Source organism: Bicyclus anynana, chromosome 7, assembly GCF_947172395.1.
Source record: "Bicyclus anynana chromosome 7, ilBicAnyn1.1, whole genome shotgun sequence".
Classification (NCBI taxonomy): domain Eukaryota; kingdom Metazoa; phylum Arthropoda; class Insecta; order Lepidoptera; family Nymphalidae; genus Bicyclus; species Bicyclus anynana.
Genome location: NC_069089.1, coordinates 5,400,761 through 5,416,955, shown reverse-complemented (window position 1 = coordinate 5,416,955; position 16,195 = coordinate 5,400,761). Strand labels below are relative to the sequence as shown.

Here is a 16,195-nt window from a genome sequence, read left to right as displayed (position 1 = left end):
TAAATACATAAACTACTACTGGTATTGATATTTTGATTGATTTGTACATGTTTATCTGTTCACAGATAAAGTATGTAAATTGGACATAGCTACGTATAATTTATTCAGTCGAGCATAATCGTGTGGGTTCCGAGCGAAGACAAGGGAAAGTGTGTGATATGGATTTCTAATGCGGCTATCCAATATTAACCGGTTTAATCTTATTAAATAATTTCATTGCGTTGAACAAGGTGACGTTTATTTACATAAGTTTTAATCTGTTAGTATTTTAAGCAGGAACTATTGTGTGTTATAATCGTAGGTGGGTGATTGGTTGGTGTTGACACTTGGGACGGCTACAATTATTACGGCAAATGATGCAGCAGATGTTAGTCAAACTAAGTTATATCAGTTTTTGTATATTTACATTTACAATTAGTAAACAATGTCACGTTTTTAGCGTCATTTAAACAAGTAGACAATAATAAATTCTGTGTAAATATGTTAAGGTACCAGGTAAAAATAACTCTTTATGTAAGTCTTTGTTACTTTAGTAGTGCTTAGTTTATTTTTGAAACATCAGGTAATGTTGTTAGATAAAATAAGGTGATAAAATTTGTCGATAACTTAGAAATAAATAAAAGCGCTTTGGTCTGAGAAGAGTCCACAACATATAAACATAATATAACTTAAGTAGGTACAAATATTTCAGTATTAACACTTACGTTGTATTTCTATACCTACTTATAATAAATCTGTAAAAGGTCAAATTTTGTACATTGAAGATATTTTGAAATATTTATTGAAGAAAATTTATTTAGAGTTTCCGAAAAACAATTGGTAGGTATATGAAGAATAAAACTTGTAGTTCTTCATAAGCAGCCCTTCTTAGACTTCTTCTAAAACAATGAAGAGTCCGGAGTCTAAATCTAATAATTCGACTTCAAGTTTAAAATGTCAATGTTGTAATGTTAAAAATGTGATGGTGCATCTAATAGTCAATTCAATGTTCCCAAAAACCCTAAAGAAACCGAAAAATGCAACTTCCTTCCTTACTCGGAAACAAGAGGAGGATTGGGCATTGACGAGCCTTCGAAACAATGAAATTTATTAAAATGCAATAACAATAAAATTCGTGTCCGGACATTAGCGATGTTAAGTTATTCTCCAAACGCCACTTAATGAGAAGTGATGGGTTCGTAAGAAAATAAAAATACAATGTACCCACCCGGGTACGGGCGAGCGGCGCGCGTTCTATATGCAGGGCGCGTGCACTTAAAATTACATGTCTTGTATGCAAAGAAATGCTTGCCACCGCGTTTTTACGATTGGGAGGAAATTGTTACTTACTGTTTTTTAATAAAACCATTAAATAATAATGAAAATAATTAACCTCGGTAGTGTGTTGCATAATGTTATTAATTTGTTTTATAAAACTCCTGTTAAAATAATGACATACATATATTTTGTTCATAGCACTTAGTACCTATAGGAAAACTTTGGTCAAGTCAAGGTCACGTTTGGGCTAATGCAGAAGCTCTGCCAGAGTCGAGCCCGAAGGCCAAGAACATTAGAAGAAAGTTAATAAGTAATACGTAGATGGAAAGTCACTTTAACAGCGCATTCGTTGAAGCTCGTACTGGTTGTCTCTACGATTTTCGAAAGTTCCCCTCGATTTCTCAAGGATGCCATTATCAGATCCTGATATGAAAAAAATGGAAGAATACCCTTCTAAACAAAAAAAAAGAATTTTCAAAGTCGGTCCTCAAACGACGGAATATCGCTGGACATTAGGTATATAAAAAAATATACATGTAGCCGAACGTAGAACCTCATCCTTTTTGGAAGTCGGTCAAAAATGGGGTACATTGTTCGTCTATCGTTTAGCTGCTAGTTAATAACCAGCTTAATTAACAACTAAAATAACGCATATTAGTAAATTCCTGATTAGATATTTATCAATCTGACAGTAAAGGGATGCAAACCGGCGGACATTTAGAAACCTGTTTCTATGAGCCAGTTCGCAAAACACCCGCCAATCGCGCGCGATATTTTTTACGATTCCTCTTTATCAACAAGCATAGATAGATTGTGTTATAGCAAGTTTATAGCAGCGATACGGGGCTATAAATCACGTGGAGACACCCACGACGAATCAACTCAACTATTCGGCATAATCCGAGTCGGCTTAACGGCTCCCGTCGCTTTCAAGCTATTGACGTACCAACTCCAGATCATAAAATCGAATGTTGTCTTGCATAATTTGGATGTGACCGGTAGTTTGCATATTGTACATGTAAAAGTTTGCGTGTTTGGGTGTTTGTTCGTCACATAAAAATGGCTAAATGGATTTAGATGATTTTTTTTTATAAATACTGGACATTTTAAAAATTTACATCTGTAAAGACCACTTTTGTGAAGTTGTAGTTTTGAAACTGTTTTCGTGGTTGCTGGTACGCGATCAATCGTACTCCACGTTATCATAAAATGAAAAATTAGTAGATATATTGTTTAGTGGAGATTTAGAACATACAGAATACTTTATATTGTTATCTGTCTGTATCTGTTTACATTTTTGCTAATATGATTTTACTAAATAGATGTTCATCATATCAGTATTCAATATATTTGTCCTACAATTAGAATTCCACGCAGCTGAAGTCAAATAATTCTAATAGTAAGTAGTTTTTATAAAAAAACTTATACCACTAAATTCGTTTACTTAAATAAACCTAGTGCTTTAAAGTTTTATGTATTATTTAAATTAATTATTCGCCTTACATCTCAATATGTAGGTAATTTACCAAGTGCCCAATTTGATACCTTTAAAAAGATAAAGATTTATGTTACTTATAATACTATAAATCTTTTGATAACACAGTATTGCAATTTGATTTTTTATAGGTTTTTTATGTTTGGAGGAAATAAAAAATCCATTTGACAATTCATAATTTAATTAAAATCCTACTTCATTGCTAGTCTAATTAAAAAAAATCTAGTGAGCGGATTGAAGGAACTGGATCTAGTGTAGCGAAGTCAAACCCAGATGTAAAGAGACACTTCGTCTGTTAGTTTTTCGATCGATCGACCATAAGCTTTTCGATAAGTAGAACTATTGAACAGTTCAATAGTTCCGGGGAACGAACGATTGTTAAATCCGTTAATTTTCACGGAATTTGTGAGGGTGTGTATGGATAGAGAACCTTTGGAGAAAATCATTAATAGAGTGGAGCCTTCAAGGACACATGCTACTTGACGTATTCTAAGCTAAGGTCATTGAGAGGTATGGTTATGAGCAATTTGTAGCAAACAGCTGTTACAGTTATAGGTACCCCAGTTGCCTGCCTGGATTCTGTAATTAAAAACAGCACAAACTCATAAAGCGTCAAAATAGAATAGGAGCGAAAAGGAACAAATATGAACAAAGTGCGTTACTTTGCTCGGTTTCAGATTAAGTTCTAAATTACGTATATTTTTTTTTTTTCATTCTTTACAAGTTAGCAGTTGACTACAATCTCACCTGATAGTAAGTGATGATGCAGTCTAAGATGGAAGCGGGCTAACTTGTTAGAAGGAGGATAAAAATCCACACACCTTTCGGTTTCTACACGGCAACGTACCGGATCGCTAAATCGCTTGGCCGTACGTCTTTGCCGGTAGGGTGGTAACTAACCACGGCTGAAGCCTCTCATCAGCCAGACCTAGACCAATTAAGAAAACCTCAATCGGCCCAGCCGGGGATCGAACCCAGGACCTCTGTCTTGTAAATCCACCGCGCATATCACTGCGCCACGGAGGACGTCAAAATCGCATGTTCTTTATTAGATAAATCTTGGTTTAAACAGCGAGAACAAAGTGACACAAATAAAATAAACTTGTCACTGATATAAAACATCAGTAGTTGTTATTCTCCCGGCTGCCTATCACACGCCCCGGTAGCCAACCGTGACAATAAGAATCGTAATATAAATGTATTATAATCCAATCAGGACAACGTGAGGTGACCGCCCGCGCGCACCATTTACCATTCCGGACGCGGTCGACGGGCTCGTAAAATATTTTTAGGACAACACTTATAAGAATTAGAAGGACACTTTGTATTGATGGATAACATAAATGTAAATTATACTGGGGCTTCATGTGTGGCGTAGTAATCGTCTTAACGATGGTCCTTCAATACTAGATGATCAGACGACAAATTTACTAACTTTCACAGAATGTTAGTTACCTAGTATAATTGACATCAAATCAATAACAGGCGCATTTTCCGTATTCCGTAAAGCGTTGTAAGTTAATAAAAAATCACAATGTCAATTGGGCAGTGTCATCTACCTACGAGTACTCTATGATTTCCACGAAGGGTTGTCTGTAGTCACCGGATGATATTTTTACATATAATCTCAATTTTAATCAGTTAACATTAAATACATTAACTTATGAATTACTTACTAGTTAGTTAGTAGGTAGTTGGTAAATATCGTGTATGTTTATTAAAGTAAGAGAATGAGCCAGCTGGTCTGTATCTGTATAGGTATACGTACTTAAGTCTTCTTTATCATTAGCTAATTTTTAATGACTCACTACCAGACCTCTCTTTTTCAGAAAGTGATTTGGATCTTACTAAACTAACCTAACCATTAGACATTATAATTATACTAAAGCTGAGGTTAATAGTGATGCACTATTCATCAATAGATTGGTTATCCCAGAACTTATTAAATCAAAGATTGAACCTAGAGACCTCTTCGAATGCAAGTACTGTAATATCATAATGTCAGAGGATAGTCGTCAAATATGTAGTGCTTAAGTAGCTAGCTAACGTGAAAAGTGTTTCTAAGAACTGCACGACGTTGACATTTGCGATTATAGAGATTGTTTTGATTTTATTACTTCTGTGTACAAGACTAATAGATATCCTTTTGTACTAGGATATCTGCATAATTGAAACAAGTATTTACTTAACCATTGCATTAACCAATAAATACCTCATATTTTATAACTGCGGTTAAGTTGATTTTGTTACTAGAAAACACATACAACAATAATAATTCTTCTTAGGATACTAGAATAGAAGAACATAGAAGAAAATACTTTTAAGAACAGTAAGACGTCGAAAAAAGTAGCCTCTTTTTGTTGTTGATGTCCAGTCGACTCGCACGAAACGACGTGTCTATTGAGAACAGCGAAAATGTGGAATACTCTTCTGTGTTTCCTAATATTTATGTACTTCTTCAAGGCAAAAATGTATAGGCATCTTCTGGGCAATCGCGTTCCAACCTAGACCTCATCATAGCTTTCGACCAGGTATAATTGTAGTCAAGCGCAAGTCTCTTTGAATAAAAAAACTAAATATTGAGTTAAAACTACTACTACGAGTATCATTTTAATTATCAACCTATTTGACTGATCCACTACAGGATCATGGGGTTGTGATATCACCAACTTTCCAACTCCAGGCTGCCACTGATAATTTTTGGAAAAAAGTTTATAAGTTCTCATCTCTCCCTTCTTACTTCTTCTTACTTAAGTCATCATCATTATCACCTATATTCGGTCGTATCTATAGTATAAAATCTTCAATAAGTTCATCGTTCTTTTTTTCTAGGTCACTTATGTAAACATTAGATACAGGGCTTTTCGTGATGCATCTAATTTGCGTAGATCTAAACTCCCATTTGTCATCCAAAAAAGTTTGGAATAGATTTGTATCCATATAGGTTTCATAGTTTAACTTTGAAATTCTGTCACATTTGTTTTCATTTACATACATCTATGTCAACTTATATAAAATCAAACCTTAGCGTGATTCACTGCAGTTTCGTATAAGTTTCGTGTATTATGTTAAGGCTATTCTTATTAAATGCATTAAATTAACCTTTAACATGACTCTTTATTTAGACAACTTATGTATAAATAAGAGGTAATTCTAAAGTTCTTTTAAGAGTTGATTTGGATAATTTAATAATCTTTTAATTGGTTTGTCTCACAATTTCTGGCTTCAGGCTTTCAGATGTTTCTTAAATTCACTGTTTTATCATTATGTGTTTTACACTGTTAGATATAGGAGAAAGCATATCTGATCATAAGTCTAAAATCATCGCATGTAATAATTCTCACATCCTCACAATGTACGCAGTATGCACTAACTTGTAGTCATCAATTTGATTTGAAGTAAGTTAAGCTACGTGGCATTGCGTCATATCTTTCAGACCAAGACACAGAGTTCCTACTCATAGCTACTTGTCAGTACAAATAAGCCTTTTCTTAAATTTGAATGAATTAATATGGATATTTTTGGATAGATACATGGTCTTAAATACAACAGTCAAGTTATTGACATCCAACTAAAAATATTGAAGACCCAAATAAATATATTTTGTTAAATTCACTTTGCATAAGTCAGTTTTAAGTATTATAAATCAAAACAGTTAATTACCTCTTTTATACCTATTCACTTCAGAATCTGGATGCAACACAATAAAATTCTTAATTTACTTATATTTCAAAAATGCTAAAAATAACTACATTTAACTTTACTTTTTGTTTTAAATTGGCACAATGTGTTTATATTTATCTGACTACATTTTTTATTTGGAGCTTTATTTTTGAGTACAGTTATCTCTAATAATGTCTATCTAGATATTTTTGTATGACTCTAGTCTTACGCCTTAAAACTTTATTTAGGAGAAAACCTAAAAATGATCCAATTAAAACATTTATATTATGTCTTACACTTAAAACAAGGTTGTTTTTACGCAATCGACTGATTCACTCATTTGAAATTATTATACACAATCTTGACACTAATTTATGTGGAAACATAACTACAAAATAACTAGGCTATGATTTATTATCCGCTGAGAAAATCTAATGTGCAAAAAAATACAAGAGAACAGACGAAGATTATGTCCAAAAGGAATATTTAACATTTGAAATGAAGCGCGAGTTATAAAAAGTATTATACCTAGCATCAACACCGATGTATTGCATAATTCCCACGCTGTAGATGATTATATTAAAATAAATTATTACGGATAATATTATGTAGTTATGTACACATGTGTAGCCAAGAGGATTCTCGGTTTTACCTTCATAGAAGGCAACCTATTTCAATCGATAGGTCATGTTGAAGATTTTAATTCAAGTAGTGAAAAAAAAGAATAGACTTTAATAAGTAAGTACCACAGTTGGGTTGTCTTAGTAGGCACCTAAAATACTCGCCGTCGATGCGACGATCAATAAATTAAAATTAATTCGGCGTGCGAACGGCGAGATCCGATACGCGATACTGACGCCTACATTTATCATTCGCTAACACGTCGGACATTTCACAGGGGACGCTTGTCATGCGAATGTGGTGTTTACAACGCACGACATAAGGGCTACAAGGAGTCACCAGCGCGTAGATGATCGAGCACGTAATGATCCGTCGCAGGAACAAAGGATAACACTTCTAAAGACAATAACTGGAAGGGATAACTTGGCGTGCATGCCGACCGTTAAGCCGGGACACACGCTCCGGCGCTAGTCGGATGCGCGGATCGCGAAACAGTAGACTTGGAGACGACACTGGCCTTGACGCCCACTGGGAAGTTTCTCACGATACACAAATCCTGCTTCTGACATTCTCATTTAAATTATGTGAAATTATTATGTTTGCAACAAAAATATCAACGCACGGCTCAAGTTACATAACGACATCGTATAGGACGCCTAAATGCTAACTGACCGATGATTCAGCCATTACATTTAGATCTTTGATAAGATGTTTAGCACCTACTAAATGCAGATCACATCTTTTATAATACTTAAGTCTAGCTATATTTTCTTTATTGTTTCAGTGAGTAATTGTAATTTTTTTTGAACAACATAGTGTTACTGTTAGGCCAGTGTCGGCAGAATGTTGAATCTTGTAGACTGTTTCAAACTTATACTTCAATGACTATTTGAAGTCAATATTATAACTTCTGTTATAAAATGTTCCATTTTTATAATATTACTGCTATTGCTAAATCTTACTTCGGAATTACAGTTTAATTTATTAGATGATCATAATTTTAAGGTCCTTTCTAAAATAATGTTTAAGCTCCGTTAACAATATTTACAAAAAATCAGTAATTGGATTTACAATTAAGTTCATAAGAAACACAAAGTTACTTAATTATTAATTTATTTCGGATCGACGACGCGATCGTAGTATCTCGATTAGATAAGATCTTTTTGAATTTATAAACGGCCGTGAAGCGTATATACATAGGAAATAAGACGTAACTCCGCCGAACATCCTGTAATGTACATTCGGAATGTAGTTGCAGGCGCGTATAATGTTAAACGCTTGCGAGGTAATAAGCAGAATGGGGCAATGTTCGCCGTGAGCGAAGGAGTAATATGAAAGGAGGGAGCCGGCATTGGGACCACGCCTTGAAATTTTTGTGTAATAATCGGGTCGAACAAAATCAATGTGCTTTTTCACAAACTTATCATTAGTATGTGAGCTACGTATTAAATATAATGTGGTTATTTATTATATAATCTTATGATTAATGCAAAACAACGGTCTCGTCGGTATTTTAGAGGACCGTTCGGCTACGAAAATTATGTGATTCTGGATTCTGGCATCGGATTCTGGATTCTTCGATTGAACAATATAAAAAAGTCTTTCTTTTCGAAAATTATCAATTAAAATGAAGTTATCATGACAGAAACTGAAATTAAAAATGAAATTTATTGAAAATTAGTATTTTCAGGCTGTCTGTTCCACAACATTGCAAATTTTCACCAGCAACAAAAAGTAGAATTGTGAATAAATACGAAGAAATTAATCTGTCATGACAGTGTCTCTTCTATACATGAGCATATTTAACCAATAATGGTTAAATATGTCCTTGCCTTCCATATCCGTAGTTGGGTAATTAATGTAACTAAATACAACGTATTAGGAAAAGTGGGAACCGGCAAGCAAATATTTTGGAAGGGCTTTCCAAAAACCGTTACAAAATAAGCTTAGCGTCAATGTTGGCAACACTTGCAGTGCCCTGTGGCGCGCTGATAAGATCTCTTGTTGCATCTGCCGGGGGCATGCTAGGGGTTGGGGTTCGATTCCGGTGTTTTGTTTGCCGGCTGTGAGAACCCGCCATGATTGGTTTATGATTTGATTTCGTATTTACATTCATTACGAGCATTATTTGCGGATATATAAGTAACTACACTTTTACTCTACTCTGCAGGTATAGTCATATACATTTTTTGTCTTTGGAAAGTGTGCCAAGTAGTTTATTTACCAGAGTTTTCATAGTAAGTATTGGAAAGTATATCTGTAAATAAATATTTAATGATAGCTGACGCCGCGCGGTTTCACCCGCGTGGTTCCCGTTCCCGTAGGAATACAAGGGTAATATATAGCCTTCCTCGATAAATGGGCTATCTAACACTAAAAGAATTTTTCAAATCGGACCAGTAGTTCCTGAGATTAGCGCGTTCAATCAAACAAACAAACAAACAAACAAACAAACAAACAAACAAACAAACAAACAAACGAACAAACAAACAAACAAACAAACAAACAAACAAACAAACTCTTCAGCTTTATAATATTAGTATAGACTGCTGTTTTGTTAGTTTAAATAAATTTACATTTTGTAGATTCAAATTCACGTGATTTCTTTTGCGTAACAAGCGATGAATCTTTAAATTTTCTGCTACCGATAACTTATAGTCTTTCTTCATCAAATACTCGTATTTCTGTGAAAACCACAAAAGAACCAATTTCAGTTTCATTTGACGATTAGTGTAAAGAAGCTTTTTCGTTTAAGTATAATTTAAAAAGATATACAGTATAGATTTATTATAATTATGTATTTCCTTTTATAATGAAAACAAGTTTCAGGAAATTTAATAAAAACTTTTTCGTGTAACTGTAAAATATACGTAGGTTCGTTTGAGTGCTCGCTAATTCAATTTTCGCCATATTGATGGAGTCCTTTTCTCTTTTTAATAACTCGCTCACACAAAATCCCCAAACAATCAAGGCTTAGTTCACATATCTGGCACAATGGCCGAAACTAGCAGCCCCATAATAAATAAAAAGCTGTTTTGCCCCGTACCACGATACCCTACAGAATATGTTTTCGTTTATTAATTTTCGATTGGAAAAGACCGTAACGTATGATTTGTCCGTGAGTATATTATTACCGCGTTGTTTTTACTTATTACGAGTAGTATTCGAAGTAAAAGTATACTAGCTTACTTACGTGTTTCTAACATAGTTCTTGAAAATATAAATTAGATATCTTCATATGTATATATCTATTCGTATATAATCGAGTTACCTTGTGTGAAAGTAAGACTAGTTTATGTTATAAGATAAGAGTATACCTAGTTTTTTTTTATAAATTTGGAACATTGCTTAATTATTACATATTATAATGTTATCTATGATGAAATATTTGAGTAAGCTTTAGTTATTCATAATAACTAAAGTTATATTATGTTTAAGGAAAAACGGTCAGCTTCAAATTATGACATTGATATTTCCCTGATAAATATGCATTTCTATAATATCATATTACTAATGAGTAGTAGAGAATTACGCACAACACAAAAACATACATTAATTATACATATGCGTCGAATAAAAAACGTCGGTTAAAAACAGTAATTTGTTATGTATATATATAAATAAAAGTGTAACCCACGTTTCGCAATAATACGACACGTCTAGTGTGCTTTACGATCGTGTCGATTTCACCGATTTTCGGTATCATGGTAGGGGGCAGGTAGGGCATGTGGCGAGATGGTGCGATAACGGGAATTATTCATACGCGCTATCGGGCTGCCATCGCTGGTGGCATTGTGAGGGGAGGCTCCCGGTGTCACGTTGTGCGTACACTCAGCTAACCACCGTGGCTGTAGGGCTGCCCACTGGGACTTTTTACTACCGTTTACTGTCTTCATTTCAGCTAAATATTGTACTTGACTCCGCGCCACGAAAGTCCCGCGGCTAAAACCTGAACTAAAATTGACAGCGCCTTACACAAATGACTATAAGACCGCCATTACCAAATGACAATGAGCGTCACTAAGACATTAGCGCTACGTCTGCGGGACTTGTTTCGTGGCGCGGAGTATATACTCACATGTGATCCGTGATAGCCCAGTGGCTATGGCTTCTGTCTTCGTATCAGAGGGCGTAGGTTCGAATTCGGTTCGGGGCATACTCCAACTTTTAAGTTATGTGCATTTCAAGAAATTAAATCGTGTCTCAAACGTTGAAGGAAAAACATCGTGGGGAAGCCGGTATACCTGAGAATTTTCTTAATTCTCTACGTGTGTGTAGTCAGCCAATCCGCATTTGGCTAGCGTGGTAGACTATTAGCCTTACTCCTCTTATTCTAAGAGAAGACTCGTGCTAAACAGTGAGCCGGTATGGTACGAATACTTCGTACGAGATATACCCGCGGCCGTCCATTTGCACTCCCATCCTGAGTGTATAGTTATTAGTTATTTGAGCATTATTTTGCTCCAGAATTATTTTTAAACTGTGATATCTTCTAAGATATTCATTAGAAGCAAATGATGTCAAGGGCAATTTTGTACAAAATTAAACTCTTGTGACGAATATTGTGCTTATTTGGACGTTGTATACTAAAATGTTTTTAAAAACACCTTCGCAAATAATTCATTATTCAAGAATTCTGACTAACCATAAGAACACTATAAGATAAGCTTATAACTAATTTTGAAAATTCTTTTGTTTGAAAGAGGTTACAATATTTGTGGGGGTTCATTATTCATGAAAGTTATGAAAATTTGTAAACTTTTATAAAATATTTGGCGTCGTATACTGGGTACATCTAGTCCTACTAATATTATAAACGCGAAAGTTTGTTTGTTTGTTACTCTTTAACGCCGCTACTACTGAAGCGATTTGGCTAAAATTTGGTATGAAAATGGATTTTACTCACGAACACATAGGCTAGTTTTTATCTCGAAAAAATCCATGGTTTCCCGAGATTTGCGAAAACTGATGATTTTTTATGATTGTTTGTTACTCTTTCACGCCTCGACTACTTAACCGAATTAGCTGAAATTTGGTATTGAGATATATTATAGCATGGATTAACATATAGGCTACTTTTTATCCCGGAAAAATCAATGGTTCCCGAGGGATTTGTGAAAAACGCGGATGAAGTCGCGGGCGTCCGCTAGTTCTCTATAAAAGTAACCAAAACAACGGCGACTAATTAATATTTCGACAAGCGACACACAGTTTGCCCACTTTTGCTACGTACGGGTGTTCCTGATAACCATCTCTGATAATCTAAAGCTACGATCAGCACCTGGATCGACTTGATGCGGGTACAATATTACACATGACAAAAGCTTAGTAGTCCTTTTTACAATGCAATAGAGTTTAAAGTCGAGTAAATTGAACGCTATAACTTTGCAATCGGGATGTAGACATCCGTGCAATGTTAGTCATCTTTGTATGTAGTATTATGTTTATCAATTAATTATGTTACGCTGTATAGACGGATTTACTTCCGATTTATTAATTGGTTATTCGGTTAATTAATCACAGTCAAGGCATTATGGGATTTTTATTGAAGGTTATATTATTATTTGTGATCTATATTTGGTTAATAACTTTAATTGCATCTGTGACTTGCTATGCATTGATATAAATAAATATGAAACATGTATATAATCAAGCTACAAACGCAATAGCTCCTGTAACTATGTCCAAGTAAATAATATTATGTATATATCAACTACTACATGAACTTTTCAGACAAGTTTCATTTTGAGATTTAAAAAATCGTGTTGAAAAATATTATCCCCAAAAAGTTCAAAGTACAGAAAAAAGCAGAAAGGTAGGCCACAAACAACGTAACTGATGATAATTCGTAAGGAGGGAAGGAAGGAGTGACTTAAGGAAGTGAAGGAAAGCTCACAGAAGTAGGCGAAAAGTAATGAATCTATTGGCGTCGCATGATTGTGAAAACCAAGACTATAAACGGGATAAGGCAAAAGAAAATCTGCTTGGTTCGTCAATCATAACGACATATAAGAAAGGCCACATAAGTTGACGAAAAATAATGAATATATTGGCGTCGCATGATTGTGAAAACCAAGACTATAAACGGGATAAGGCAAAAGAAAATCTGCTTGGTTCGTCAATCATAACGACATATAAGAAAGGCCACATAAGTTGACGAAAAATAATGAATATATTGGCGCCGCATGATTGTGAAAACAGACAGTATAAACGGGATAAGGCAAAAGAAAATCTGCTAGATTCGTCAATCATAACGACATATAAGAAAGGCCACATAAGTTGACGAAAAATAATGAATCTATTGGCGTCGCATGATTGTGAAAACCGACAGTATAAACGGGATAAGGCAAAAGAAAAGCTTGGTTCGACAATCATAACAGTAAAAAAACAGTATCTCAAATTAACAGACGCAACTTTGTAATAAAACTACAGCAAACTATTGCCAAAGTGTAATTACGAAGTACATGAGTATTGGATATAAATATAGGCTTTATAATTTCAATGTAAGTTTTAACTTAACCAACTATTAGACCCCGCAGCGCACCGCGGGGATGTTAAGCAATGACGTTACCCTGTTACACCAATAGACAAGGGATGGCCACCCCAGGGGTGAGTGCACCAATCACAAGCCGCATTCGCACAATTATCATTACCCTCCCGATGCCGTACATATGTTTGCTTTCACTTTTAAATAATAATTTGTGGAATGTTAAATTGAATGGGGTGTTATTTAAAGTGACGTAGGCAGAATATACATGAAGCATGTTTTAATTTTTATTCGCTTTTCTAAACTGATAAAACAACTGGTTATTAAGTTTTGTAGGGTTGTCTCTGTATATTAAATTCTATAAACAATAATTAATCACTAATACACAACGGAATACAATGATTAGGTATTATTTTGATTTGAAAGCATTACTACGTCCGAATGGCTAAAAACATACCAGCCACATATTTACGTTTTGAGACATATACCTACCCCTACCCTATTGAGTCACTATAAACTGACAGATTTCACTTTAGTAGTAGTAAACTTAGCATAGTTGAAACAAATAAGAATTTGAAAGATGTGATAACCATTCCATTTTCCACCTTGACAAAGTTAGTTCATCATTACAAAGGAAATGGTCCATTTCAGGTCCACTCTTGTACCTCGTATCATTAAAATTTAAATACAAGGATTTAATTGAAATCTAAATAATTAAATAAATCTAACTAACTAAAAATAAAGAAATAAAATTAAAACCCATGTTTTGAGTTATATCAAGATGGCGCCCTTAAAGCAACTATGACATGACAATTGGCAGCAAACGTCAAATCGACTACTGCATGAAAAACGTCATCAATCCGCCATTATTAACCATATATTGTTGCATTTCTTGGGAGAAAATGAATATTATTTCTAAAGAATTAAAGTAAATTCGTAGATTTGTATAATCAAAAATAATTTAAAAAAATATTTCTTTTATTTCTAATGACTGATGCTGGCCTCCATACAATTTTGGACCATCTCCTTTCGCCAAAATCGACATGTAGCTTGATGAGCAACTTCACATTATCTAACAACAGAGTCATGGTGGAATTCCAACAGCGTTTATTTTTGCGAACGTTTTTTCATACACCAAAATGATGACGCGGCACCTTTTCAAATGGCCGTTTTAAAATTCGCCCGCTTAATTATACATTTATATTATAACAAATCACGGTGTACACTGTATTTAATTAACGAAACCTCAAACTGGCCCACTATTTTAATTGCGCCGGTGTTTTGACACGACTTTTGTAATATTTTGGAAAAGCGCGCCTTTGTTCTCGGCAACCTACTCTGAATGAAGGTCGTTATTTGTTTATCAAATCCTCATAAACGTGATGGTTGGCTGCGCAGGTGCATACTGCCATCTCATCCGGTTATTGAGCCCAAAATGTGACGGCAAAATGCTTCTTTTTGTTTAATAACAAATTGTAGTGGATATGTAAAATGGTAATAGCGTAACTTGAAAGATATTCATCTTTGTTCAAGCCTGGTATAAGATACGAAGCTATTCACAAGACCAGAGCTATCAATTTAGTATATATACCAAACTTGTTTACGCCTGCGACTTTATCCGCTCTTAGACCTCCTTAATCCGGCCCTGTCGTAAAATCCGTTTTTAGCGGACTTTTACTAACTATAAATCACCCAGTATTGTAAGTCAAGCGGATTTTGATATTTTTATGATAAGTGATCTTTTGTCCGCTCTTAGACCTCCTTAATCCGGCCCTGTCGAAAAATTCTGTAGACGTTTACTAACTATAAACTACCTTGCAAAATATCATCTTTGTACGTCAAGTTTTTGATATTTTTGTGATAAGTGACTTTTCGTATATTTAGAAGAGCAAAGTAGAAGATAATTTAAGTTAAGAGGAATTGAAGCTAGAACTTTTCAATTGTAAATTAATCCAATACAAACTGCGACAGAGGTTTTGTCAAAAATTCATTTGTTAATCAATACGCAACTATTAGTATTAATTTGTTAGTACGTTTGTTTCGATTAACTGTAGTTTAGTAGGTAATAAAACTAAATTATATATATTGTAATAAAAAAAAACGATATGATACTTAATAGTCTTAACAGCATATTGCCATGAAACATTAAAAAAAACTTATTGCTTGATGGCTCCCCGCACTCGAGGCTAAATAGAGTTGTCGTGTGAAAGAGTTGTTGGTTCTCAATAATATTAATTTTGGTATCACGGGCGGTTCGTAACGCCTTAACATTGTCCGCCCTAATGACGGCCACTCACGACGATGACTTAGCCGTTGACTGAGCTTTGTCCGACCCGGTTCATTCCCGTGAAGTTTCGACAACCGAAATTAGGTGACTTCACCTTTTCATTTGCTTAAAAGATTCGCTCCTAAGAATTTTAAAGGAAGGGTTTTTTTTATACCTATTGTTAAGTTAATATAGTTTTTTTTAATATTACTTACTTACTTATTTTGGTTACTTACTCTACATTTTATTTATTCATTTTGTATCCACACCACACTAATATTATAAAGAGAAAAGATTTCTATTTTGTGTATCTAAGACTACTAGACTCATTTGAAAACTACATTATCAGGGATTAACATAAGCTATATTTTATCCCCGTATTCCCACGGGTATGGGAACTACGCGG

The 16,195-nt window shown here is 34.4% G+C and overlaps 1 protein-coding gene across 3 annotated transcripts in view; it reads left to right on the top strand.

Moving 5' to 3' along the window:
- The window catches only part of LOC112058203 (GATA-binding factor C), a 155,371-nt gene that overhangs the window by 38,347 nt on the left and 100,829 nt on the right, over nucleotides 1-16,195 (top strand). The window lies entirely within an intron of this gene.